This window comes from Erythrolamprus reginae, chromosome 2, assembly GCF_031021105.1.
Source record: "Erythrolamprus reginae isolate rEryReg1 chromosome 2, rEryReg1.hap1, whole genome shotgun sequence".
NCBI lineage: Eukaryota > Metazoa > Chordata > Lepidosauria > Squamata > Dipsadidae > Erythrolamprus > Erythrolamprus reginae.
In genome coordinates, this window is record NC_091951.1 from 330,960,785 (window position 1) to 330,988,317 (window position 27,533).

Sequence of the window (27,533 nt, forward strand, 5' to 3'; positions counted from 1 at the left end):
TGTCTGTCTCTCTCTCTCTCTCTCTACCTACCTACCTACCTACCTACCTATCTATCTATCTATCTATCATTCTATCATTCTCTGTCTCTCTCTCCATCCATCCATCTGTCTTTCTATCTTTCTATCATTCTATCATTTTATCTGTCTGTCTGTCTATCATTCTCTCTCTCTCTTCATCTATCCATCCATCCATCCATCTACCTATCTATCTATCTATTGGACTTGTATTATGCCCCTCTCCATGGACTCAGGGCAGCTCACAACATATCATAACACAATATACAATAACACATCTGAAATCCAATTAATATAAATAACTGATCTAAAACCATTCTAAAAAGACTAAAACATTAAAAATCATCCATTCAGAATCAAACCACAAACATACCACACATTAGCCAGAGGCTTTTATAGGTTTAAATAGCAGAGAGAATAAAGCATATTGCCCCCAACAATCTGAGTCCTCACTTTACTGACCTTGGAAGGATGGAAGGCTGAGTCAACCTTGAGCTTACTGAGATTCAATCTGCCAAACATCTGGCAGCCCGTGATCAGCAGAAGTAGCTTGTAGTACTGCACTCTAACCACTGCATTATATAATGCAGTGGATTTCAACCTGGGGGTTGGGACCCCTTTGGGGTCGAACAACCGTTTCACAGGGGTCACCTAAGACCACGGGAAAAAACAAATTAAGAACTAAAGCTTCTATTCTGGTGCTTTGGAACATATTTTTACAATCTAACCAAGCAGGTGTTTACAGTGGGAGTGTACCTCTGACCTTTCTGCCAATCAGCTTAAAACTCTGTTGGGAGAATTGGTGCTAGACTTATGGTTGGGGGTCACCACAACATGAGGAACTATGTTAAGGGGTCATGGCATTAGAAATGTTGAGAACCACTGCTGTAATGGCTATCTCTTTCTCAAAGAAACATATATTTAGTTACTTTTAAAGGGCGCTGAAAATCCTGGCGGATCACAGCATCAAAACTAATCCTTACTTTGCACCCATCTTGCTGATCTGTACAAAGATAAAAAGATGTCTAAGACAAAGCTGTAACGACCAGAATGCCTAATCATGCTTTGAGACAAGCCTTTTCCCATGATTTATTGAGTAGATTGCAACTAGCTGAATTCATGCCTTTGGGATTGTAAACTGTGGTTTACAGAAGAAAACAGTTAGGTTCATATAAGAGGCTAAGTCCAGAGGCACAATAAGCAAACCATTATTATTACACAATAGAGGCCAGAATTTAAATTAACTCACAGTGCACTCTTTGTTCCTGCATTTAAGGGGAAAAAAAATCAAGGCTTAATAGCCACTGTTTGAAATTGGCTTCAAGATAAACTAATGGTTAACTTTAGAATGACCTTCTGATCAATAATTCACTAACCTGCAATAAGTGTAGAAGATTCTCTTTGACATATCTAAACAACTAGCCTGGGTGTCTTCTCAACTTTTTTTTTTTGATTTGCAAAGTAATTTGCATTATAAATATATATAAAACCAGAGCTGCAAAGGAACTCCATCTTGGCCTTGGATAGTTAACTGCAACTCTAATTAGAATTATAATGTGAAACAGCTGCCAGTAATTTTTTAAAAGCTTGCACTGGAGTTACACTATTCAGTGTCTGCTTGGAAGCAGGTGAGAAAAAACAAACCACAACAGGAGCTGGTTACAGCTGCCCAGAGAAGGGAACTGTTTCAAAGTCTCCCTTGTTCCTAAAGAACAGAAGATCTCTCAGAGCCTGAATTCAAAGAGGAACTTGGAAAGATGAAGCATATTTGCAGGAACATTTAAATTCAAAAAGGTAATTCCCACAAAACTTTGATTTCAGACCTGCTAAAAAGGGCAGCAGTCGATCCTTGGTCCTATAATACATATGGATACTTTACTTGGTAGTTGCTACTGGTAGGTTGTTTGCTCCACTTGACTTTTAAAGTGCTTTAATTTTTTAAAACTAAAAAGGAAAAGTTGGGTAATTCATGCACTGGCTGTAATTTCTGGCAATGCTCCTGGGCCCTGTTGGGATGCTTAGAAAATAGATTTGATAAGTGGGGAAACATACTAAAATAAGGATCAGTAGCATTTATTGGAAGCTCCTTAAAGTAGCTGTAGCTTTTTCGGAGGGGGGGGGCATGTATGGCACAATCTTGGGAAACCTGGATTTATGGGAAAGTATTTGTGATACTTTTTCCCTTATGCACTGTAAAACATTTTAATTTTTTTTAATCTATCTGTCCATCCATCTATCTATCTATCTATCATTTATTTATTTTGTCAAACATGTATAGGATAGTAGTAGTTTGTATAAACATAAGTAAAAGATAACAATAAAAAAGGACAATAGGCACAGTTGTGCGCTTATACATGTCCCTTACAGATATCTTAGACATGGGGAGAGGTCGACTGTAGACAATCTAAGGTTAAAGTTTTTGGTGTTTGGGGATGAAACCACAGAATCAGGTAGTGCATTCCAGGCATTGATCACTCTATTACTGAAGTCGTATTTCCTGCAGTCAAGTTCAGAGCAATTTAGTCTCTGAGGGGCGGCATACAAATCTAATAAATAATAATAATATTTAGCTTAAATCTATTATGTGCTGGTGTATTGCTGCAGTCATTAACAGGAAGGACATTTTGGTATATGATTTTATGAACTACCTTTAGATCAGATCAGAGGCGACGTAGTTGTAAATTGTCTAATCTCAGTATTTTTACTTGATCCTAATTGAGCTTTCTAACTTGAGGCACTAAGGAACAGAAGGCTAAAGATTGAATATTTTTTGTGGCTGGCCATGCTTAGCCATCCATTTTGTCAGAATGCCTGCAACGTTCAGAAATGTGTCGTGAATTGAACATTTTGGCTTTGTGTTAGGAAAATATGGATTGAGGCCACTGTGACCTTTTAAACCAGTGTATGCTGCATGAAACTTTGAATATTTTTTTTCTAAACTGTCAATGAAAAACATTTCCTAATTTTTTTTAAATCAAACTTTGTTCTCAGAAAATAAGCAATTGACTAGAATAGATTGGACTGTATTCTACTCTGTTCAAATTAATGTTTGAAATTAAATTCCTCATAGCCACACTATAGAGGTGGAAAGGGTCCATTCCTATTTATGTAATCGTTCTATTATCATCTGAAAATATTTTTATTAAAAGGTTGATGATTTTATATTACTTTTTTTGTTTGTTTGCTAGAGAGATTCGGGGTTCGTATTCTTTAACGAGCTTGTTTAAGTCAGATTTTCCTATGCAGAGCAGTGGATTATGTCAGATAAGATTATTGTTGAATCTTATCGGAATCCTATTCAATATAATTCATTTAATATATTGTGGAATATATTAAGATAATAGTAACATTTTTTTTTTTTACTGAAATAATAGGCAAACTAAAAATATGCCGTCTTGGGAAGATCCCCCCCCCCCCAAATACTATTGATTTCCACCCCTTTTTTCTTTAGAACTTTCTATAACTTCTATAACTTTCTATAACTTCATCTGCATTGGTATACTTTTAGCTATCTTTTCACTTTTGTCTCTGAATGCAAGATTGAAAATATCAACACTGCAAACACCATCCTAATTCTCAGCAAATAGAGATGTTAATAGAATTTGTAGGAATTATCTTAAATGTAAGTTGTCTCAATGTCAAACTTGACTCTTAATATTGTTATGGGCTGTTAATACAGCCTTCTTGACGGCAGTTTACAGAAACGGTTAACATTTCCCTTTTTAAAAGCACAGTTGTACCAATCTTCCAACAATTGTAAAATATAGCAGCAAAGTGGAAGGGATTCAGATCTAAAACGTTATGAAGCACTGGACAAAGCTGAATGTTAAAAGGCATATCTAGTAATGAAAATTAAAGCTGGAAAAATATTCCAGATGCTGCACCCTTTCCTTTAATCGTGCCTGGTGTCTTCATTATCCTAAAGTTCCAATAATGTTGGTTGATGTTCCTTATGATTTTTCAAGAGAAAAATCTTTGTTTGCACCCTTTGTTTTAAACATTCTGGGACTTTTAAACATACATTTCCTCAGCTTTGCTTTGCTTTGCTTTTTAATTTTACAGGAAATCCTATCTTCTCTTGGCTTCTTGCAGACTTGCTAAGATATCCATATGTCCCTTAGCAAATGTAGCAAATTATTTTGGGCAAAGCCAATCATCTATTTAATTCAGTATTTTTCACATTAACTGGTAAAGTCTCAAACAGATGATTAAACCTGAGAGCTTTTGCAAAGCATGTGCCACTGCTTAGTCATCCTTTAGCTATAAATCTTATTTGGTGAATTACACAACATCGATCTTATAACACTACTTTTATATGCCTGGTAATTTATAAAAGCATACAATGTAGACCAAAACGCCAGTTGTTTGAAAGAATAGCTCTTGTATTTGTTTTTAAATCATTTTCCCATTTAGCCTATTGATTTTTATAATGTGTATCACATTGGCATTTTTAATGTTCTTTTGTGCTCTGTAGAATTGGAATGTACTGGATAGATTGACATTGAAAATTAATCAGAAAGAGGATGTGGAATATTATCAAACATGGGATTTATTTTACCAGTGGTTGGAAAAAAAAGGATGGAGATTAAGAATGTAATTTGCATTCTTAAACAAATTAAATAGAATTCTTTATTCTTTATTGGCCTTGATTGGACACACAAGGAATTTGTCTTTGGTGCATATGCTCTCAGTGTAAATAAAAGAAAATATACATTCGTGAAGAATCTCGAGGTACAATCCTTAACGATTGTCATAGGGGTCAAATAAGCAATGAAGAAACAATATTAATAAAAATCTTAAGGATACAAGCAACACATTAGTCATACAGTCATAAGTGGGAGGAAATGGGTGATGAGAAAAAACTAGTAGTAATAGTAGTGCAGACTTAGTAAATAGTTTGACAGTGTTGAGGGAATTATTTGTTTAGTAGAGTGATGGCTTTCGGGGGGAAAAACTGTTCTTGTGTCTAGTTGTCTTGGTGTGCAGTGCTCTGTAGAGATGTTTTGAGGGTAGGAGTTGAAACAGTTTATGTCCAGGATGTGAGGGGTCAGTAAATATTTTTACAGTCCTCTTTTCAACTCATGCAGTATACAGGTCCTCAAGGGAAGGCAGGTTGGCAGCAGTTGTTTTTTCTGCAATTTTTTTCGTGTTGTCTCACACCAGACAACACAATATTTATTAAGCACTAAGAAATATATTTAATAGAAAACCAAGAAAAAAGAAGAATTGGAATGTACTGGAAGGTTAATAAGTCCGGCAATTTCATTCCTTCTCATGGCCTCTGTGTACACTATTGTTAGTCTGCTGCTCACAATTCTTTTTTGTACAAACCTACGCCGCATCATTTTTGCAGAGAAATACACAAACAAAATACTTTTTTTAAAATGAATTCCGCATTTTCTTTCCTTCCAGTGACTTCTCCGTGAACCTTTTAATTCTCCTTACTCATTTGTACAGTGCAAATAATACTTTTAGTGCTAAGGAGATAAATTGTATTGAATTTACAATTTGTACCAGCTGCAGAATGACTTGGTGAATTTTTTTGGGGGGGGAGATGATGGTGTGTGATTTGTTTTTTCTATTAAGCCTAACCTTAGTGATTTGCTCCAACTGGATTTTAAATTGTAGGTTTCCTGTTGCTGGCGTTCTTTGGAATGTGCTGGATTTCATCTGGGAATAAATGGCTAGCACATCTGGAGTGTGCTAGCGTAGTTTGGAAAATGCTGAATTTGGTTCTCTGCCCAATGAAATGTGCAGCCGTGACAGCCTGCGATTCAAGCACCCTTTTCAGTTAATATTAACATTTGTTCTTTCCAACAAAGACAAAACAGTATAATTGAAACAGAAATGGTAAAAATGATTTAGTCCAAGGATTCAATTCAGCAACGGGCAATCACGGCTTACACTGTCTTGGCCCTAATATGGAAACCAGTAGTGGGTCTCAACTGGTACAGGCCACACTATAGTGTGGTAGCAGAAATGGAGACGCCTGCAAACGCGCACCCACGCAAGATTCGTCATCTGCGTATGCGTTGGAAGCAAAATCACGCGTTAGAATGCTGGCGTGTAGATTTCAGTGGTTTTTTGCTTCCGCTCATGCAAATTTTTTTGGTATTATTATTATTATCATCATCATTATTATCATTATTATTGTTGTTGTTATTATTTATTAGACTTGTATGCCGTCCTTCTCCTATTATTAAAGGTTATTTCATATGTGCGCCTTTAAATAGGTATTGACTTATTATTAATTCGACTTCTATGCTGCCCAATCCCGAAAGATTTCTGATTGACTGCCTGGATTGAGTATCTGCAGTTTCTCTGCCAAGATTTGAAGAGGTTTGCCACTGGATCTTTCTTAAAATTTAAATAAAAAAATGGCCTAAGGCAGTGATGGCGACCCTATGACACGGTTGACACAGGTGACACGTGGAGCCATATCTGCTGGCACACAAGCAGTTGCCCTAGCTCAGCTCCAACGTGCATGTGTGTGCCGGCAAGCTGATTTTTGGCTCACACAGAGCCTCCGGGAGGGCATTTTTGGCTTTCAGACAGCCTCTAGTGGGATGGCGGAGGGCATTTTTATCTTCCTCCAAGGAAGCCTTTGGAGCCTTGGGGAGGGCGAAACACGAGCCTACTGGACCCATCAGAAGTTGGGCCATTTCCAGCCTCCTGAGCGCCTCTGGGGGGTGGAGGAAGCTATTTTTGCCCTTCTTGGGCATTGGATTATGGGTGTGGGCACTCGCGCATGCGTGATAGTACGCACCCATGCTCTTTCGGCACCCGAGAAAAAAAGGTTCACCATCACTGGCCTAATGTTTCTGTGTGTCCAAGGTAGGATTAGAATTCATGGTCTCCCATTTAATAGCCTGTTTCCTCAACCATTGTACACCACAGTAATTGTCAAAGGTGAAATACCTGTCTTAAAAAAATCTTCATTATGTACCTAAACTATCAGAGCACTTGATTTTTGTAGTGGCTTAATGTGATCGCTCTTACTCTAATGTGTTTACATTAGTCTAATGTGTTTCCTTTATTTTTTTAAATATATATATACACACACTATAAATTAAACATGAGTTTAAGCTGGGTAAGGTTTTGTTTCAGAGTACTCTGTGAACCCACCCAGTGGGACCAAGTTTTGAGTTGATAGCTTTGGGGAATTGGTTCAGGACCAAAGTCTTTAGCAACATTATTGATCTTGTTTGGGATTGTGGGACAGAAGCAATTTATCACTTGCGAGACAGAAGAATTGAGAACAGACCATGTTGAGAATAAGCATGGACGCGCATGTTTAAATTATGTTTAGAAACTGGTAGAGTAGAACTCCATATTTTAGCTCTTGGTAATAGCCTGGGGTGGATTTCCTGCTGGCTGGAGGAAGCGAAAAAGACTAATACTGTATACTGGATCAAAAATAAACCTGGTTAAATAACATGTTAATCAATCATTTTATCATTTTATTGTTATTGTAATTTTATATTGTTGTGAGCCACTCTGAGTCCTTCGGGATTGGGTGGCATAGATGTCAAATTAAGTAAGTAAGTAAGTAAGTAAGTAAGTAAGTAAGTAAGTAGGTAAGTAAGTAAATAAATGATTTTTCTTAATTTAACCATATATTAGTGTTCATGGGAACTAAACTGCTGAGGTTAAAAAAAAAAACCATGGTTGTTTGTTTCTCTCTCTACTACTGTCTAGTGGTTTTCTGTATTTGTTTTTTAGACCAGATCTGGTAGCTTTACTTTCAGTGCAATCACATCCTACAAATTGCAGTGCAAAACAACATTTCTCAACCTTAGCTTTAAGACGGGGCTGCATGTTAGCTGGAGAATTTTGGGAATTAAAGTCTCTACACTCTTATACTCACTAAAGAGGAGAAACTCTGGTATAAAGTACATTCAGGAGAAATGTTTTCCAAAGTAAATGATATTAGAATTGCATCCTGTTCAAAAGAAGGCACCTATCTAATTCTCTTAAGTTCTTTCATTCTCAAAGTTTGCCCCTTATTGGGATTACTATTATCGGAAAGTGCAATTTATTTTACTAGAATCACTCTGCTAATTCTCCTTAGCATGGAACTACAGCCTCATTGTATAACATATTTTCACCCCCTAGCAGGCAGAAAGTTGGCTGCTGTTAATAGTTGGATTATAAATAACTTGGGGGGAGTGGAGAGGAGAAAACATTGATATCCAAATTAAGATATAGGTGGTGCGTTTTAAGAAAAAGGAAGTATTGGCAACTATGGAACAAGCATGCCTGCTTTCTAACCACACGTGATTTATTTTAAACATTTTACACAAAAGCCACTTCTACTGCATCTTGCCTATCTTTTTGTTTAAGTGAATAACTGTAGTGAAGGTCAATTTTTGCCAATCTCTGAGGACTGTGGGTAAAACCTCAGCTGCAGGATAGGGGGAACATGATAATGAGTACTTTTGTCTTGAGGAGCCTGGGAATTTTTCCTTTCCAAGCCAGTGCCATGGTATTTTGGGAGTATTTTGGAGAGGAGGGGCGTAATAATGCAGTGGTGTGAATACTGAATGCAGTGTTTTCCCCTGGAAGGGTGCTTTATCTTCCTCTGTTGCCAAGTTTGGAATAATGACAAAAGTCAGTGGGAAGCAGCACGTAGGTGATTATTCATCTTGTTTAAAAATAGCTCAACTTATTAACAGGGCCCTCCATCTTGAGTAGAAGTAGCCCTTCAGTATTAATAAATAAATTCCTCCTGTCCTATCATTCCCTATTTATTTATTTATTTATTTATTGATTGATTGATTGATTGATTGATTGATTGTTAGAGTTGGAAGGGACTATGCGGGTCATCAACTCCACCCCCCTGCCTAAGCAGGAACCCTATAACATCCCAGCCAAATGGCAGTCCAATTTCCTCTTAAAAATGTCCAGAGTATTGGAGTTCACAACGTCCGCTGGTAGGTTGTTCCACTGGTTGATCGTTCTGACCGTCAGGAAGTTCTTCCTTATTTCCAGGTTGAATCTCTCCTTGGTCAGCTTCCAGACGTTGTTCCTCGTCCGGCCCTCCGGTGCCCTGGAGAATAAAGTGATCCCCTCCTCTCTGTGGCAACCCCTCGTATACCTGTAGACTGCTATCATGTCCGCTCTGGCCCTCCTTTTCTCTAGGCTATCCATGCCCAGTTCCCGCAGTCTCTCTTCGTAAGTCTTGGTTTCTAGACCCCTGATCATTTTGGTTGCTCTTTTCTGCACCTTCTCCAGAGTTTCAATGTCTTTTTTGAAGTGTGGTGACCAGAACTGAACTACAGGTGTGGTCTGACCAGGGCGTAGTAGAGTGGTATTAAGACTTCCCTGGTCTTGGAGTGTATTCCCCTCTTGATGCATCTTAGGATTGTACTGGCTTTTTTGGCTGCTGCTGCACATTATTGGCTCATGTTTAGTCGATTATCCACCAAGACTCCGAGATCTCTTTTGCCGTCGCTACTGCTGAGAGGGGTTTCTCCCAGGCTGTATGTGTGTCCTGTATGTTTGTTAAACACCAAATGATATATTTGCAATAAACTATGCATGTAATTGTCTATTAATGTACTCAATGGATACAAAATAAAGGTGACTCTCTGCAGATGATTCCTGACTTGGATTCCTTTCATAATACTATCATACTATCAAATAATGATAGTTATTTAATAGTACGATAGTTATTCTGAGCTGAATGACACTTACTACTAGGTAATGAGTCAAAATCGAATGTAGCATATCCAGACATTTAATTTAATTTAATTAAGTTGCTCCATTTATAATCTGCTCAACTCCTGTTGAACTCTGGGCGGTGCACAACAAAATTTAAAACATATGTTAACTGCTGTGAGATTGGCATATGTTCAAAACTGGAAAGATCAAAATCTCCCTTCAGATAACATGATAATTAATAAAATAATGGATTGTGCTGAAATGACCAGGCTTACTTATGAATTGCAAAACAAACAAGAGATTTTTTTTACCATATAGGAAAACTTTTACAAGTGGCTAGAAATTAGAAGAGATAATACCAACAACTTAAATAAACAGGGGAAAAAGTGTTAAAATGTGATCAACAAATGTAATGAAAATAGTAAATAATATAGATGTAGGATAGAGAAGTATGGATATATGTATGTACGTATATATGTGTAAAGCTAGAAGTAATATTGTGAAGTGTAAATATATTTGGAAATGAAATAATTGCAAAAGTGGTTACTTTATCTGTTTGTATTTCATGTAGTTTTGTATATCTTGTTTATATGTGGTTTGTTTATAACTAAAAAACTCAATAAATATTAAAACTAAAAAAAAAACCCAATATAAAACAATTTAACTCCCCTATAAAGCATTCATCACTTCTAGGTCGGAGCTAGATGCTACTGCTCAATGACTCTAGGATTTTAGGTCTTTCCAGAAAGCCAAGAGTGTGGGAGTGGTATAGATTTCCAGGGGGAAGCTGGTTCCAGAGAGCCGGAGCCACCACAGAGAAGGCTCTCCCACAGGCCCCTGCTAGTCGACATTGTTTAGCCGATGGGACCTGGAGAAGGTCAACCCTGTGGGCTCTAATCGGCAGCTGGGAAAGTTGATTGATTTTAGCAGGGTGGATGTAAATCTGTCTGGGCCCCAAGGCAAACATTTAGAAGAGGTCACACAGTCCAACATTAGTTGTTGTTTAAAGAACTAGTTGTGAGAGAGCAGGCCTGTTCTGGTGGCCTGGAGGTTGGACACCAGTTACTCTGAGGGATGAGCAGCACCTCTAGTTGTTTGGGGGGGGGTTGGTGGGGGTGGGGTGAGCACTTTGGCAGATTGCTACTGGATCTTGGCTGCAGGAATCTGAACCACCATTAGATGTAGCAGAGTTAGAATTTTCCATACATCTTTGTTGGCATCAGAATGCATTGCTGATTAGAGAGGGTAGAAAACAATGGCAAAAAGGAAAGGAAATTTTGTTGTAATTTTAGAGAAGGCAAGATATCAATGAACTTGTAACTGCTATTAAGATCTGAAGCATTTTCCTTTACCTATTTTTTTTGGTTTTAAAATATTTTATTTATTTATTTATTTATTTATTTTGTCCAATACACAATAATACACAGAGGATACAGAGGATATAGTAGAGAAGAAATTACGAGATATAGGAGAGACTATAGGACAGGGGACGGAAGGCACTCTAGTGCGCTTATGTACGCCCCTTACTGACCTCTTAGGAATCTGGAGAGGTCAACCTTGGATAGTCTAAGGGTAAAATGTTGGGGGTTAGGGGATGATACTACAGAATCCGGTAATGAGTTCCACGCTTCAACAACCCGATTACTAAAGTCATATTTTTTACAGTCTAGTTTGGAGCGGTTAATGTTAAGGTTGAATCTGTTGTGTGCTCTTGTGTTGTTGTGGTTGAAGCTGAAGTAGTCTTTGACAGGCAGGACATTGCGACATATGATCTTGTGGGCAATACTTAGATCATGTTTAAGGCGTGTGTTTTTTTATTTTTTTCAAAAGTTTGTATATGTATATGTACTTGTACATGTATATAGGTATGTCTTGGCATATTTAGCTTTCTTCCTGTGTAAGGTTCGGAGAATCCTGGCGACATTTCGATGAGGTCCCACTTCTCCGTACTGAAGGAGTGGGTCCAGCAGTCACATGGGTTGCTCCTGTCCAATCCGGTGGGACTGAGCCTAGTATTAAAAAAGCCTGCTGGATCCGCCCCTTCCCCAGAATTCGCTCAGTCCGTGATCCTTCACGGTCGTGTGATAGCTCGTTCTCTCTCAAACACCTTCCCTTCGACTCTTTTCTTCAAAAACAGTAAGAAATTTCCATTATTTTAGCTTGCCGGCAGTGGTTTTTTTCTCAGCCCTACAGGGCTTCGAGTTGGGGGAGGAGTAGCGGCACAGCCAATTCCCGGTCTTTTCCCTCTGTGCTGTGCTGGGGCCGGCTCGGAATTTTACATATTCCCACGGTCTGGAGGTCCTGCCGAGGCAAGCCACAGTCATAAATTATCAAGGGCTATTTACCTCCCGCGGTGTGGGACTTAACCGTCTCCCGGACTTAGTTTTCCCCTCCGTTTGTAACAGATACGGAGCGGTTGATTTGGCGCGAAGGCTCTCGTGCCCTGTAACTCGCACTTTCGGTTTTGCCCGGCTTGGTCAGCCATTAGTGCGTTCAGTCCGCCGCTTGACCCTGGAGTTGCTGTGAGTCCCTCAGGCCTATTCTCCACGGAAGTGGCCTCCAACCAGTGTGCCTTGGTTTTTCTTCTTAATTTAAGTTTCGTGAGGCCTGCCACGCTGCATTTAGGGACACGAACTCTGGTTCCGTCCAGATTGCCCCTAAGTCGCAGCCGCTCCTGGGCCTAGGAGAAGGGTCACTTATCCTCTTGGGAAAGCTCACAAAATCCTTCTCCCCCCTAATTTCTTGGCTCTAGCCTTGTCTTCTGTAATTTGTTCAGACTATGGCTTCTTTTCCCAAGAGAGGCACAAATAAAGGTCCCAAAGAGGTTAGGCCTACTAGTGATGAATCTAATATCCCCCAGGCCTCTTCCTACTCTTCTTCAGGGGCCCATTCCCTGGCTAAGACCACTAGGGCTGAGAAGAGAAGGGACCTAGCCCTACAAGAAATATATTATAAATCAGCCACACGTTTAAAGGTGCAGGCCCAAGTGCATTCAACCCCCCCGGGGGCTTCTAACTTGCCTCTCTCTGGGGTTCCTGTGCTTTCTCTGGATGAGCCAAACCTAAATCCACCCCAACTTAACTTATGGGGCTTAGGTCCAGAGGAGCCAGATATTACTGAGGATTCCTCCCAGCCAGATCCTTCTCAGGCCTTCAGGGATCCCTCTAATTTTCCGGCTGATATTTCTACCTTGTCTCCGGAGTTTCAGCCTATATTGTCTGTCTTGACTAAAACCATTGATGCTAAACTCTCGGCTTTCAATGTTCCTTCCTTGTCTCATTCTCTACCTCGCCCCTCCCGTCCCGTGGGTTCTCCTTCTTCCTACAGAGCCCCACTCACAGAGGATTTTGATTCCTCTGATGAAAAGGACGTGGATGCAGAGGAGGATGATGTCCCCTTTCTAGGTCTGTCGGAAGATGAGGAATCTCAAATTAAGATACCAGCCCCAGCTGCTATATTTCCATCGCAGCTCTTCAAATCTCTCCTTCTCAAGGCAAGGGCATCTACGGGGCTAGCCGCACAGGAAAAGCAGGCCTTTCCTTCCACAGACCCTCCGGAGAAAAATCTTCCTTATTTCATGGATGAACAGGAAGACAATGAGGTAATTCCTATGCCCAAACTATTTAGGGACGCCCTGCTTAAGCAGTGGGTCCATCCTACCTCTGGCTTCTCCCCCACTTCTAAGGACAAGAAGTTGTACAAGCTCTCCTCCTCTTACAAGGAGCTGCTCACCTGTCCTAAACCAGATGAGCCGGTTAAGACCCTGCATTCGACAGCTGCCATGCCTGGTGAAGCAGAGGAGGTCCTCCGTCCTGAAGACAAGCGCCTTGAGCAAATGCTCAAGAGAGGATTCTTCGCAGACGCATGGGCCATTAAGAGTGCAGCGGCAGCATCCTTCTTCTCCAGAGCTATACTCTTGTGGCTTCGCCAGCTCCAACAACACTTGCCTCCAGATGACCTTCGAGGTCAACAAGATTTCAACAAAATCTTCGCAGCTGCCCAATACATAGCGGATGCTACTCTCCAATCTTCCAGGTTTGCAGCCAGGTCAATAGCGGCCTCCACTACGGCCAGAAGACTTCTATGGCTCCGTCCCTGGCAAGCGAGAGTAAGACAGAAGTGGCAACTTGCCAGGGGTCCTCTGAAACGCAATCTCCTTTTCGGAGATCTCCTGGACCCTCTCCTTACAGAGACCAAGGATAAGAAAAGGGTCTTGGGCCCTACCACCAAGAGGGCCCCTAAACCACAGTCCTAGGTTCAAGGCTTCGCCTTTCAAAGGAATCCAGGTCAGTATTCCCCTCGTTTTCGAACCCAACCTAGTATCTCTAGGGGCAGGGGTTCCCGTTACCAGAGAGGATCCTCCTCTTCCAGAGCTTCCAAGAAGTCCAGATGGTGAGTATCCATCCTTCCCTATTGGAGGTCGCCTGGCTTGGTTTTTCCTCTGCCTGGCACTGTTCTTGTCAGGATCCCTGGGTCATCGACATTATAGAACAGGGCCTTCACTTAGAGTTCATTTCCTCCCCCTAAGCAAGCTCTTCTTCATCTCGTTTCCGAATGGAGGAAGCTATCTCCCATTTGTTAGCTATTAGAGCTTTCCAACCGGTCCCCTCTCCCCTGAGAGGCTCAGGCTTTTACTCCATCCTCTTCATGGTTCCTAAGACCTCTGGAGGCTGGAGAGCCATCCTAGACCTTAAAAAAATTGAACCTATTCATTAGGTATAGGTTATTTAAAATGCATTCCCTATCCTCCATCCTAGCCGCCCTGCACCCTGGGGATTTCATGGTTTCCCTGGATCTTACAGAGGCCCACCTACATATCCCCATTACCACAGGCCACAGGAAATTCTTACGTTTTACCTTCAAGGCAAACATTTCCAGTATACGGCCATGCCATTTGGGCCCTCATCGGCTCCCAGAGTCTTTACTAAGCTCTTGGGTTTCTTGGCGGCTCATATCCGGGCCACGCCCCTCCTTATTTTATGTTATCTAGATGACATTTTAGTTCATGGAGACTCTAGGGATGGAGTGGTTGCAGATCTCTCTTCCACTATGTCGGTCCTTCAGAACCAGGGTTTTTTTCTATTAACTTCAAAAAGAGCCACCTTATCCCAACTACTTCTATTCTACATCTGGGATCTACCTTTAACTCTGAAATATCCCAGGTTTTTCTCTCTCCCGAGAGAAAACACAGTATGTTGGATCTCATTGCTCGCATTCTATCTCAGCAATCTGCCCCCTTTGTCACCCTATCTTCCCTGCTGGGGAAGATGGTGTCATGCGTTGGCATCGTTCCCTGGGCTCGTCTCCATGCTAGGGAACTACAGTGGCTTCTGTTACCATTCCAGAGATCGGGGCACAGCAACTCACTCGTCGCATCGCCATCCCTCCGACAGTTCGCAGATTCCTCAAGGGGTGGACTCCTCCAGTCCTAAACAAGGGATCTCCTTTCAGGTGCCCGGCCCAGTTTGTGGTCACCACAGATGCCAGCCTATCCGGCTGGGGTGCCCCTGACCAGGGCCTAATAGCCCAAGGCACGTGGTCACCAGAGGAAGCTTCCAGGCCCATCAATTGGCTAGAACTCAGAGCAGTGTCTTTAGCCCTAAAACTATTCAAACCTCACATCTCCAACCAGCATGTGCTGATTCTTACCGACTACTTAGCCATAAGGAGTCACATCTGCAGACAGGGAGGCACAAGATCCAAGTCTCTCATGAGGGAGGCCCTAAAATTAGGGCTTTGGGCGGAGGAACATCTCCAGTCGCTTCTAGCAGACCACATCTCGGGCAGTCTCAATGTCCAAGCGAACTGGCTCTCGCGGGCGACCATAGATCCAGGAGAGTGGAGTCTCCATCACGCACTGTTCCACCCAATCTGCCTCAGATTCGGCCATCCAGTGCTGGATCTATTTGCGTCAAGTCAATGCCCAGCTCCCTCGCTTCTCCTCAAGGTTTCCATCCCCGAGAGCGGAAGAGATCAATGTTCCCAGGTTCTCTTGGCCTCCAGGGCTACTGTACGCCTTTCCTCCAATCCCAATTCTTCCAGACGTGACCCACAAAATTATTCTGGAGAAGGCCCAAGTAATTCTAATCGCCCCCCATTGGCCCCGCAGGCCATGGTTTGCGGATCTTCAGAAGCTGTCCGCGCAGGCTCCCGGGCGTCTCCCCGTTTCGGAGGATATGTTGCGGCAGGGAGCCTCTTTTCATCCAGACCCGGAGTGGTTCCACCTCACTGCCTGGCTATTATCAGGAGAGACCTAGACCTGCGAGGATACGATCCTGACACAGTGGAAATCATCCTTAAATCTAGAAGTAGGTCTACCAGCCGGATATACGACCGCACGTGGTCCAAATTCCACCAGTGGTGCTCTCAGGAGGGCTTATCTCCCCTGTGTCTTCCCATCCACAGGATAATTGCCTTCCTAATGTAGGTTTTCCACCAAGGTCTCTCCACCAGCTCCATCCGTCGCCAATTAGCTGCTATCGCTTCTGTCTTGGCGGGACCTCGCAGGCAGTCTCTCCGCTCCTTTCCGGAAGTCCAAGAATTTCTCAGCGGAGTGGCCAACATCAGGCCCTCTAAGGTCCACAGATACCCTTCCTGGGACTTGCCACGGGTTCGATATTCCATTACTCAGGCACCCTACGAACCCCTGAAATCTGCGTCCCTCAGGTACCTATATTTCAAGGTAGATTTCCTGGTGGCGATTTCATCCGCCCGACGCATCTCTGAGTTGGCAGCCCTTTCTATCAGACAGGACCTCTGTCAGTTCCACCAGGACAAAGTGGTTCTGCGACTGGATCCCACCTTTCTACCCAAGGTTAGTTCCATGTTCCACAGATCCCAGGATATTGTCTTTCCTTCTTTCTGTCTCCAACTAGAGCATCCCTTGGCAATTAGATGGCACACTCTGGATCTCACAAGAGCGCTAAGATTTATATCCAACGCACAAGACCTTTCGAAGGTCTGAGGCACTCGTCGTGACCTACCATCCCAGATCCCTGGGAGCCAAAGCATCATCATCTGTAATTGGCCGTGGGATCAGCGGCACCATTGCAAAAGCTTATGAGTCAGCCTCCCTTCCTATTCCATGGAATATCACCGCGCACTCTACCAGAAGTGCTGCCACATCTGCCGCTTGGGCAACTCAAGCTCCGTTGGAAGAAGTGTGCAAAGCAGCCACTTGGGCCTCGCCAAATTCCTTCATCAGACACTACAAAATAGATACGTACTCCTCAGCAGATGCTGCCTTCGGCAGAAGAGTACTCCAATCCGTTATTTCTCACAAGGGCAATCTAACCCCGCCCTAGGGACCTATCTCTTGGGTATGTCCCATGTGACTGCTGGACCCACTCCTTCAGTACGGAGAATAGGCGTTGATTGCTTACCTGAACGCCTCTTCTCGTACGGTGAGTGGGTACAGCAGTCACCTCCCTCCCTTTGTGTGGTGTCTGTCATCTCTATCACCTTCTTTCTACCTTTCTACTAACACATGAGAGATGAACACCTTTGAGCTTCACAACTGAGCCTAGTCTACGGATTCGCGAATTCTGGGGAAGGGGCGGATCCAGCAGGCTTTTTTAATACTAGGCTCAGTCCCACCGGATTGGACAGGAGCAACCCATGTGACTGCTGTACCCACTCACCGTACGAGAAGAGGCGTTCAGGTAAGCAATCAACGCCTATTCTCATCTTCAGGCTGGTGCTTTTGTTCTTGTGCTAAGGTGAGCACAGTTGCCTAGCTGTCAGTTCGCCTTAGCACAAGGATAAAAACACCAGCCTGAAGATGACAAGTGGGACCTCGTCGAAACGTTGCCAGAAATCTCTGAAATTCACACGGGAAGAAACCCGAATATGCCAAGACCTTCATACCTGGACCCATGAAAATCACACACACACACACACACACACACACACTGTTACGGTTTTTATATTCATTGGTTGATTTTATGTTATGAGCCCTTGGCTACTGATCATTTACAATAAGACTAAATAAATTTTGAAGTTTTTTTTTCTCACCCCCTAAAATAAGGGACTGTTTTCTAAAAATGTAAATTAGGTAATTGAGTTTTGAAAAGTTTGTTCACTTATACCATCATAAGTGGCAATTTACACTTTTTATTGGGCTTATTCTATCTGCTTTTTTGTTAGCTTTTTAAAATAACACTAAACCTGGAGATATGTGTAAGATTTCACTCTTCCTTATAAAAGATACTTACGTATTGTAGAGGGATACAGAATTAAGAAAATAACACTAAATAATGATTATTTTGCATTTCCAATGCTACCTAACTTTCTGCCTTTCAGCTACTGTAAGTGTTAGTAAATCTGTTTAAAAGCAGTGTGATAGAAACATAGAAGATTGACGGCAGAAAAAGACCTCATGGTCCATCTAGTCTGCCCTTATACTATTTCCTGTATTTTATCTTAGGATGGATATATGTTTATCCCAGGCATGTTTAAATTCAGTTACTGTGGATTTACCAACCATGTCTTCTGGAAGTTTGTTTCAAGCATCTACTACTCTTTCAGTAAAATAATATTTTCTCACGTTACTTCTAATCTTTCCCCCAACTAACCTCAGACTGTGCCCCCTTTTTCTTGTGTTCACTTTCCTATTAAAAACACTTCTCTCCTGAAACTCATTTAACCCTTTAACATATTTAAATGTTTCGATCATGTCCCGCCTTTTCCTTCTGTCCTCCAGACTATACAGATTGAGTTCATTAAGTCTTTCTTTATAAGTTTTATGCTTAAGATCTTTTTTGTAGCCCGTCTTTGGACTTGTTCAATTTTATCAATATCTTTTTGTAGGTGAGGTCTCCAGAACTGAACACAGTATTCCAAATGTGGTCTCACCAGTACTCTATATAGTGGGATCACAATCTCCCTCTTCCTGCTTGTTTTACCTCTAGCTATGCAGCCAAACATTCTACTTGCTTTCCCTACCGCCTGACCTCACTGTTCACCCATTTTGAGACTGTTAGAAATCACTACCCCAAAATCCTTCTCTTCTGAAGTTTTTGCTAACACAGAACTGCCAGTACAATACTCAGATTGAGGATTCCTTTTCCCGAAGTGCATTATTTTACATTTGGAAACGTTCTCTGATGAAATGGTTACAACACCCTTTCTGAAAGATGTTGGCCAAGTTAGAGAATAGCAAAATACAGTATAAAAACAGGAAGGAATCTATAGCAATTATGTATATCATCAAACAGTGAAGTGTGGATATAGCTGCTAAATCACCTTAAGAGGAGGCAAGGTTGAACTATACCAACAATGGAGAAAAATTGTTCTCATTAAAGAGCAATTCATTTGGCCACAACAATCAGTTTAGCTGTAGCAAAATGAGTCATATCTTATTACCTCCGCAGTTATGACTGTGGATCTGCTGGGTACACAATGCCTGTCCTGAAAATTATCAGTTGGGAACATCTGCTTGCATGGATTCATGAATTTGAGCATAGGACAAGACAAAGAAGTAGTGCAAGATCAGAGGGTGTAGAGCAGGGGTCCCCAAACTTTTTACACAGGGGGCCAGTTCACTGTCCCTCGGACTGTTGGAGGGCCGGACTATAAAAAAAACCTATGAACAAATTCCTATGCACACTGCACATACCTTGTTTTAAAGTAAAAAACAAAATGGGAATGTATTATTTAGAGGGGGGAGAAGGTCTGAAATTCATATATGTTTATGTTTTGTTTTTAATTTTCTTTTGTTGACATCTGATTGGCTATACAAGGTTTTCTTGGCTTATGAAAAATAAAGAAAGAAAGAAGGAAGCACTTTGGCATAATGGTTAATAAGTTAGAAATATAATTGGTGTTGCACTTTTTGAAGGAACATTAAGGAGGAAATTTAATTAAAAGAAAATGAATGTAACTGGATGACAAAATTAGAAAAAAAAACTTTTGCAACTTTTTTGATGATTGATATTAGTTACTAACAAAATACTGCATTTTATTCATGGAAAATTAGATGGTACACCGTGTTGTTTGAATGTATGTTGAGAGAAAGATTTTAAAAAATTACACCCCCCCAACAGTCCTTCCTTTCTCTGTCCCTCCATTCATTCCTTCCTTCCTTCCTTCCTTCCTTCCTTCCTTCCTTCCTTCCTTCCTTCCTTTTTCCCTCCATTTCTCCTTCCTTCCTTCCCTCCTTCATTCCTCTCCACTTCTCCTTCCCTCCTTCTCTTTCCTTTTTCTTTCTTTCTCTCTCTCTTTCCCCTGTGCTCTTGTCACTCACAGGTGGGCCGGATAAATGGCCTCATTGGGCCGCATGTGGCCCGCGGGCCATAGTTTGGGGACTGCTGGTGTAGAGGAACCTGGTCCATAGAATCTCCAAGAGTCAGACATGACTGAATGGATAATAGCAATAATAGTCTCTGGCCGATACGAGATATGATTGGATTGGATGAATGTGTGTGAGTGTACACAGGGTCTCTAAAATGTTTAAGCAAATGTTCATATTTTATAGTTATTAGATTTCGTATATATTGTTACATTTAATGTTGTACGCCACCCTGAGTCGCCTCGAGAAGGGCGGCGTAGAAATCTAATAAATAAATTAATAACAATAGCATTTAGACTTATATACCGCTTCGCAGTGCTTTAGAGCCCTTTTTAAGCGGTTTATGAAGTCAGCATATTGCTCCCAACAATCTGGGTCCTCATTTTGCCGACCTTGGAAGGATAGAAGGCTGAGTCAACCTCGAGCCTGGTGAGATTCGATCTGCCAAATTGAAATCAGCCAGCAGTCAGCAAAAGTAGCCTGCAGTACTTCACTCTAACCACTGTGCCACTTCGGCTGTAATGATTTTTCTGCTATAACTTTCCCTGGCAATGTTAGTGGGGATGTGATTTTCTTCACGGTAGTTTCTTGATTAAAGTAGTATTATTTTCTGTTTGATTTGTTTGTCTGGTGTTAATCCCTGCTTATCAGGTTGTTGGATATTGGAAAGGATGTGTTCTGTTTTTCTCTTTGTTTCTTAGGGTTTTTTAATTGTCTCATTTGAATGGTGTGTGCATGTATTTATTTCTATATGTCTATTGATGGTTGATTTGTGTGAGCTTCAACTTTCCAGGAATTTCCTAGCGGACACACACACGCGCACACACACACACAGAGCTGAAGATCAAGGAGCACTCCCACGCTGTGAACCATTACTCTTTCAGAGCAATGCGGTGCAATTGTCCAAAACAAACTGCATTTACAGTCAAGACAGACAAAACATTCCAGAATGTTGTACAGTATCTGGATAAACACGAAATTCCTCCTGTTGGATCAATTTGAATGCGTTCAATAGATTTGTTAGAGTAAACTAGAGTAGACTTGCAAACTCCTAAAAACCAATCTTTGTTGCCAGGCATGGGGAAATGGATTTCCCTTGGCCGCTCTGTTTTATGTATGGTTTGTTTGGGTTGTATGAGTGTTTTTAATCAAGGGTTTTTAACTGTTTTGCTTTTTTAATCATTGGATTTGTATTTTGTATTTCTGTTGTGAGCCACTCCAAGTCTTCAGGGAGGGACGGCATACAAATCTAATTACTGTATTATTATTATTATTATTATTATTATTATTATTATTATTATTATTATTATTATTAATAGAACACTATCTCTTACATAAATGGAAGCTGGGGGAAAACAGCTAAGGACAATGATATCAGGCTTGTACTCTTGATACAGTTCCAAATGAAGCTCTTCTGAATGGATTGATAAATTGTTTAAGAAAAGGTGAAGGTTGCCTATGAAGTGTTAGCGATATGTACAGAACTTATCTTACCGCTTCTTTCAAGAAGATATATCATTTATGCAGCTGAAATATCAGTAGTGAGGAAGGCTATTGCCTCACTGATTGATTTATTCAATTGCAGATAGACATCTGGACTGACCTCTCCTTGTTCTCTCTTATCAGCACACCTCAGGCAAAGTTCTCTAAACTTTTATTGACTCTTTTAAAAACATTGCTAAAATAGTGTTCCTCATCCTTACATCTTCTCCGTTTATTAATTGTCCCATGTTGGTTGAAGATAATGGAAAGTTTAACTAAATAACCAACTTTTGGGTGAGAATTTTAGGTTACCCAATTGAGAGGTGTGTTTGAAAATATTTTTTTACCTCACGTTTCTGATTAAAGCAAAAGGAAGGAAGGTACTTGTTGTTTGAAATTGCTAGTATAGCTCTGAGCTTTTTCTTTAATATATTTCTTTTTTTTCTTTTAGAATGTGTGTTTATACGCATTATGGAGCTGGACCGTAGAAATAAACAAATGTCTGAACCGATCAGAAATTTGGCAGTCTTCAGCCATTTTCTCCTAAACTGGAATTTTTTGCATAGTTCACATGCTGAATAAAATTATACACAATCAGAGCCCACCCCCCCACCCCCCAAAAAATATTCCATAGCTCCTTTAAAAACCCTCCTGTTCTGTTTAAGAAAAGTAACAAATCTTCTGTTCCCGGGTCACCCTGACCCGGACCGAAAACTCTTCATTTGCAGTGCTTATGTTTGGTCAATTTGAATACTTTTTTCACTTGGAAAGTAGTCTGAACATTTCTGCACACAATGATATGAAAATTGAACTGAAGAAATTAATCCTTATTAGTTTATTTTGCACATAAATATGCCCCCCCCCCCGTTTTTGTGAATTTTCTTTAGGTTTATTGATAATTATGCCTGCAAAATACATTCTATTTTACTAAAGTTGGTATGGGATTGGTAGCTTGAACATTTCTGAACATAATGATATGAAAATTGAACTGGAAAAATTGATGCATATTGGTTTATTTTGTTGATGAAATGCACGCCCCCCCCTTTTTTTAAAATAGTCTTCACTTTATGGATAGTTTTGCTAGCAAAATACATTCTATTTTACTAAGGTTGGTGTGGGATTGGTAGCTTGAACATTTCTGAACATAATGATATGAAAATTGAACTGGAAAAATTGATGCATATTGGTTTATTTTGCACATAAATGTATGCCTCCCCCCGTGTTCAATTATTTCAATTTATATAAAAATTATGCTGTTAATTTCAAACTTACATACTTTTTTTTAGTAAAATGGATTTGTTTCATAAAATTAGTTCTCTGGCTACAATGTGGTTGATTTTCAAAAGGATATTCCAAATATTTCTAGACAAATATGTATAAACAGTGACAATAATGGCACATAGCAAGGCCGGGGGGTGGGGGGTGGCCCTTTTGTGGCAAAAATAAACCAATAAGAACCATTTTTTTCAGTTCATTTATATTTTTCTTATATTCAGAAATGTTCAATTTAGTATATCAAACCTTTTGGGGGAAAATTCCTTAGGGATTTGTAGCCTTAAAAAATAGAAATTGACACAAAATTTAAAAAGGATGGGGGGAGGGGCTTTTTGATCAAAATAAAAATATAAGTCTCAATTTTTCCAGTTCAATTTTCATATCATTATGTTCATAAATGTTCAAACTAGTTTTCCAGTTGAAAAGGTTTTCAAAAAGATCAAATTCAAGTACCTAAAAAAATTATTTTTGGTCCGGTCATATACGAACAGAAACAGACTCGAAGTTATGATTTTTTTTTGCCCAGAAAACAATTAGCCACCACCCCAAAAATATTTTTTGATGATCAGCATTGTTAAATTGAGTAAATGAATGCCTAAGATTTTAAAGAATATTTCGGATTTGGAGCATAAAAAAATAAAAAGTGAAAATGGTTGCAAGCAGCCGAGGGGGGGGGGGAGGCCTTATTTCTGATATTAAAAAACCAATAAGAATCATTTTTTTTCAGTTTCTTTATATTTTTCTTATATTCAGAAATGTTCAAGCTACCAATCCCACACCAACTTTAGTAAAATAGAATGCATTTTGCAAGCAAAACTATCCATAAATTGAAAAAAAATTCACAAAAACGGGGGGGGGGGGCATGCATTATATCCGCAAAATAAACCAATAAGATTTACTTTTTTCATTTCAATTTTCATATCATTGTGTGCAGAAATGTTCAGACTACTTTCCAAGTGAAAAAAGCTTTCAAAAAGACCAAACATAAGCACTGCAAATGAAGAGTTTTCGGTCCGGGTCAGGGTGACCCGGGAACAGAAGATTTGTAACTTTTTTTGCCCAGCAAAAACTAAGCCCCCCACCCCCCAAAAAAAATTCTTATAGAGAGAACCCCTGAAATGATGAAAAGTCATGAAATTTCAAGTTTCAGATATGCAGGGAAAATTTTTTACAGGGACTCAAACTTGGCTTCGGGTCGCATACGACCCGAACAGAACAGCAGGGTTAAGCATTTTATTCAACAATTTATTTGAATCCTAATTATGGTTGACCTGTTGTCGACATATATACTTTGCAGCATCTCTACAGAAAATCTGGCTTTTAGGTTTACATGTGATTATTCCAAGATGATACAGATAACAAAATGATACAGATAACAAAATCCTTTAAAACAACATTGTATTTCTGAGGTTTAGAGGATTAGCACATTAAGGGGAAGTTGATGACAGCAGGTTTGAAATGTCGGTCTGCTCTTTGCAGGTGTTCCTGATAGGTGAGCTTCAAGCAAACATTTGTTGCATTCATAAGTAAACAATAAGATGGGTGTTCTATAAAGCAGGTGGTTTGGCCCTTAAAATTATTCTCTTGGGGATAAGATAAACACATTTTTCCTTAACAGTATTAAAATACATCCTTTGACCACAGGGACAGATATATTTTTCCAAAGAATAGAATAGGATAAGATAGAATAGAATAGAATAGAATAGAACATGTTCTGAACAGAATTTTATTTGATTGGACACACAAGGAATTTGTCTTGGTGCATATGCTCTCAGTGCACATAAATTATTTATTTATTTATTTATTTATTTATTTATTTACTTACTTACTTACTTACTTACCTACCTACCTACCTACTTACTTACTTATTTATTTATTAGATTTGTATGCCGCCCCTCTCCACAGACTCGGGGCGGTTAACAACAATAATAAAACAGCGTATGACAAATCTAATATTTAAAATGATTAAAACCCCTTATTAAAAACCAAACATACACACAAACATACCATGCATAAATTGTATAGGCCTAGGGGGAAAAGGAATATCTCAATTCCCCCATGCCTGACGACAGAGGTGGGTTTTAAGGAGCTTACGAAAGGCAAGGAGAGTGGGGGCAATTCTGATCTCTGGGGGGAGCTGGTTCCAGAGGGTCGGGGCCGCCACAGAGAAGGCTCTTCCCCTGGGTCCCGCCAAATGAAATTGTTTAGTCGACGGGATCCTGAGAAGGCCAACTCTGTGAGACCTAACTGGTCGCTGGGATTCGTGCGGCAGAAGGCAGTCCCGGATTCATCAAGAATCATAAGATACAACACTTAATGATAGTCCCAGTACAGGTACAAATAAGCAAACAAATCATATTAGGAACCAGTTAATATAAATTGTAAGGACACATGCAACAAAGTTACAGTCATATAGTCATTTGTGGGAGGAGATGGGTGATGGGAACGATGAGAAGATTAATAGTAGTACGGACTTAGGAAATAGTTCAACAGTGTTGTGGGAATTATTTGTTTAGCAGAGTGATGGCATTCGGGGGGAGAACTGTTCTTGTGTCTAGTTATTCTGGTGTGCAGTGTTATGTAGTGTCGTTTTGAGGGTAGGAGTTTAAACAGTTTGTGTCCAGGATGTGAGGTGTCTGTAAATATTTTCACCGTCCTCTTTTTGACTTGTGCACTATACAGGTCCTCAATGGAAGGCAGGTTGGTAGCAATTGTTTTTTTCTGCTGAATTTTTTTTTGCTTTTTTAGAAAATGGGTTGTTTCTGCAGAAAGTTGCTGATTATTGTTAAAAATCATTGGAATGGGTTCCACTATTATCTAATAATGAGCACCTGAGAATTAATGTAAGTTCTAAAACAAGACTAGCATGGATCAAGGACATCAGGATAAAAAGACCCATGCTGTGCTGGCAAATCAGATGCAGCTGTATCCAATTTACACTGATGCATTCAGGTATTATAAGACTAGCTATTTCTGCCCTATCATAGGTCTGGGTATGATTTGAGATAATCTAACAGCATAAAACTACAAACCAAAATACTGTGCTGTACAGTACTCGTATATTTTAGGGAACTTTTTTTTCCTGTTAAGTGGTTCCAGAGGTTATATTTTTGTAAGCTGACTGGAGAAACTTGGGAGAAAGCTGTATATAAATGATATAATTAAAACAAACTGGGGAAAAATCATGATGCAGTTTCTTGTTCAATAACTACTTGTACTTCACTTCCAAAGTGAAGTTGCACATTCCTGAGTTGTGGTACCTCTCCATTTCTCTTCCTATTGCAGCAGGAACTGAAGATCACTTGGTGAAACAGGCAGCGTTGTCTTTATTTTTCCTGCCATCCTGCCTAGGAATTCTGGGAGTTGAAGTCTAAAACATCAGAATAGGTAATATTCTAGGTTCTAAGACAGTGATGGTGAACCTTTTTTTCCTCCGGTGCCGAAAGCACGTATGAGTGCCCACACCCATAATTTAATGCCTGGTGAAGGCAAAAACAGCTCCCCCCGCCCCCTGGAAACCCTCTTATGGGCCCAGTAGGTTCATGTTTTGCCCTCCCCAGGCTCCAAAGTTTTCTGGAGTGGGGAGAAGGTAAAAACGCCACCCCCACCGAGGCTCTCTAGAAGCCAAAAAACACCCTCTCAGAGCCTCTGTGTGAGCCAAAAATAAGCTGGCTGGCACACACATGCACATTGGAGCTGAACTAGGGCAATGGCTCGCGTGTCAGCAAATATGGCTCTGCGTGCCACCTATTGCTCCTGTGCCATAGGTTCGCTATCACTGTTCAAAGAGATAGAATGGGGCGAGGAGAAATAGAAAGAGAAGCAGAGAGCCAAGGATTGTGCCATGGTTCTAGTGAAGTACAGATAAACTTTCATCTTTCCACATAGGTCGTGAGTTACTGATTTACAACCAAGAATAATAGCTGACTTCTGTCTTAAGCAGGCAGGCCAGTTCATTCACCCTATTATCTCAGAAGATTCTTCATTGATTTCTACTCTGCTTTTGTAGGTGTGCCATATCCATTCAGACCAGGGGTTTGGTCTGAAGTTTGGGGTTCCCAAACTTGCCACCTTTGAAGACCTCTGACTCAAACAAACTCTTAACTTTGTGCAGCCCTTTAGTGTTCATTTGGATTTTTGTGGCCCAGGTGTAGCAGCCATCATTGAAAAGACAGTTCCTATATTGTAGTAAGTTGTGGTTTGTTTTAATTATAGTTTGCAGTACAGTATAGTTCTTTATTCCTGTAGAGTTAGATAACCTCTACTTTGTAAATTCAATTCAATTAAAGCGGGGAAGTTTAATGTTTACAATAAAGTAAAAGCAGATGTACTAATTTTGCTGATTTTTTTCTTTGTTCTGTCAGTAGTAACATAAGTCTATATTTCCTACTGTCAGTCACTAAATTATAGAGACAACATCTTTAGCGGTAATATGTGCAAATGGAACATTTAATAAAAACAGAACAGTGTAGAATATTAGATCCATGACTTAAAATCTCTCATAGAAACATAGAAACATAGAAGACTGACGGCAGAAAAAGACCTCATGGTCCATCTAGTCTGCCCTTATACTATTTTCTGTATTTTATCTTAGGATGGATATATGTTTATCCCAGGCATGTTTAAATTCATTTACTGTGGATTTATCAACCACGTCTGCTGGAAGTTTGTTCCAAGGATCTACTACGCTTTCAGTAAAATAATATTTTCTCACATTGCTTGTGATCTTTCCCCCAACTAACTTCAGATTGTGTCCCCTTGTTCTTGTGTTCACTTTCCTATTAAAAACACTTCCCTCCTGGACCTTATT

At 40.3% G+C, this 27,533-nt stretch overlaps 1 protein-coding gene across 2 annotated transcripts in view; it reads left to right on the forward strand.

The window, feature by feature from the left end:
* LIFR (LIF receptor subunit alpha) overlaps positions 1-27,533 on the forward strand; it is a 152,001-nt gene that overhangs the window by 5,315 nt on the left and 119,153 nt on the right. The window contains exon 1 of one of the 2 annotated variants that reach the window (XM_070743424.1): positions 1,717-1,809. The exons of the other annotated variant lie outside the window; for it this stretch is intronic. The gene's annotated coding sequence lies outside the window, so the exon portion shown is untranslated. Of the gene's footprint in view, positions 1-1,716; positions 1,810-27,533 lie in introns of those variants that run through there. 2 annotated transcript variants of the gene reach the window in all.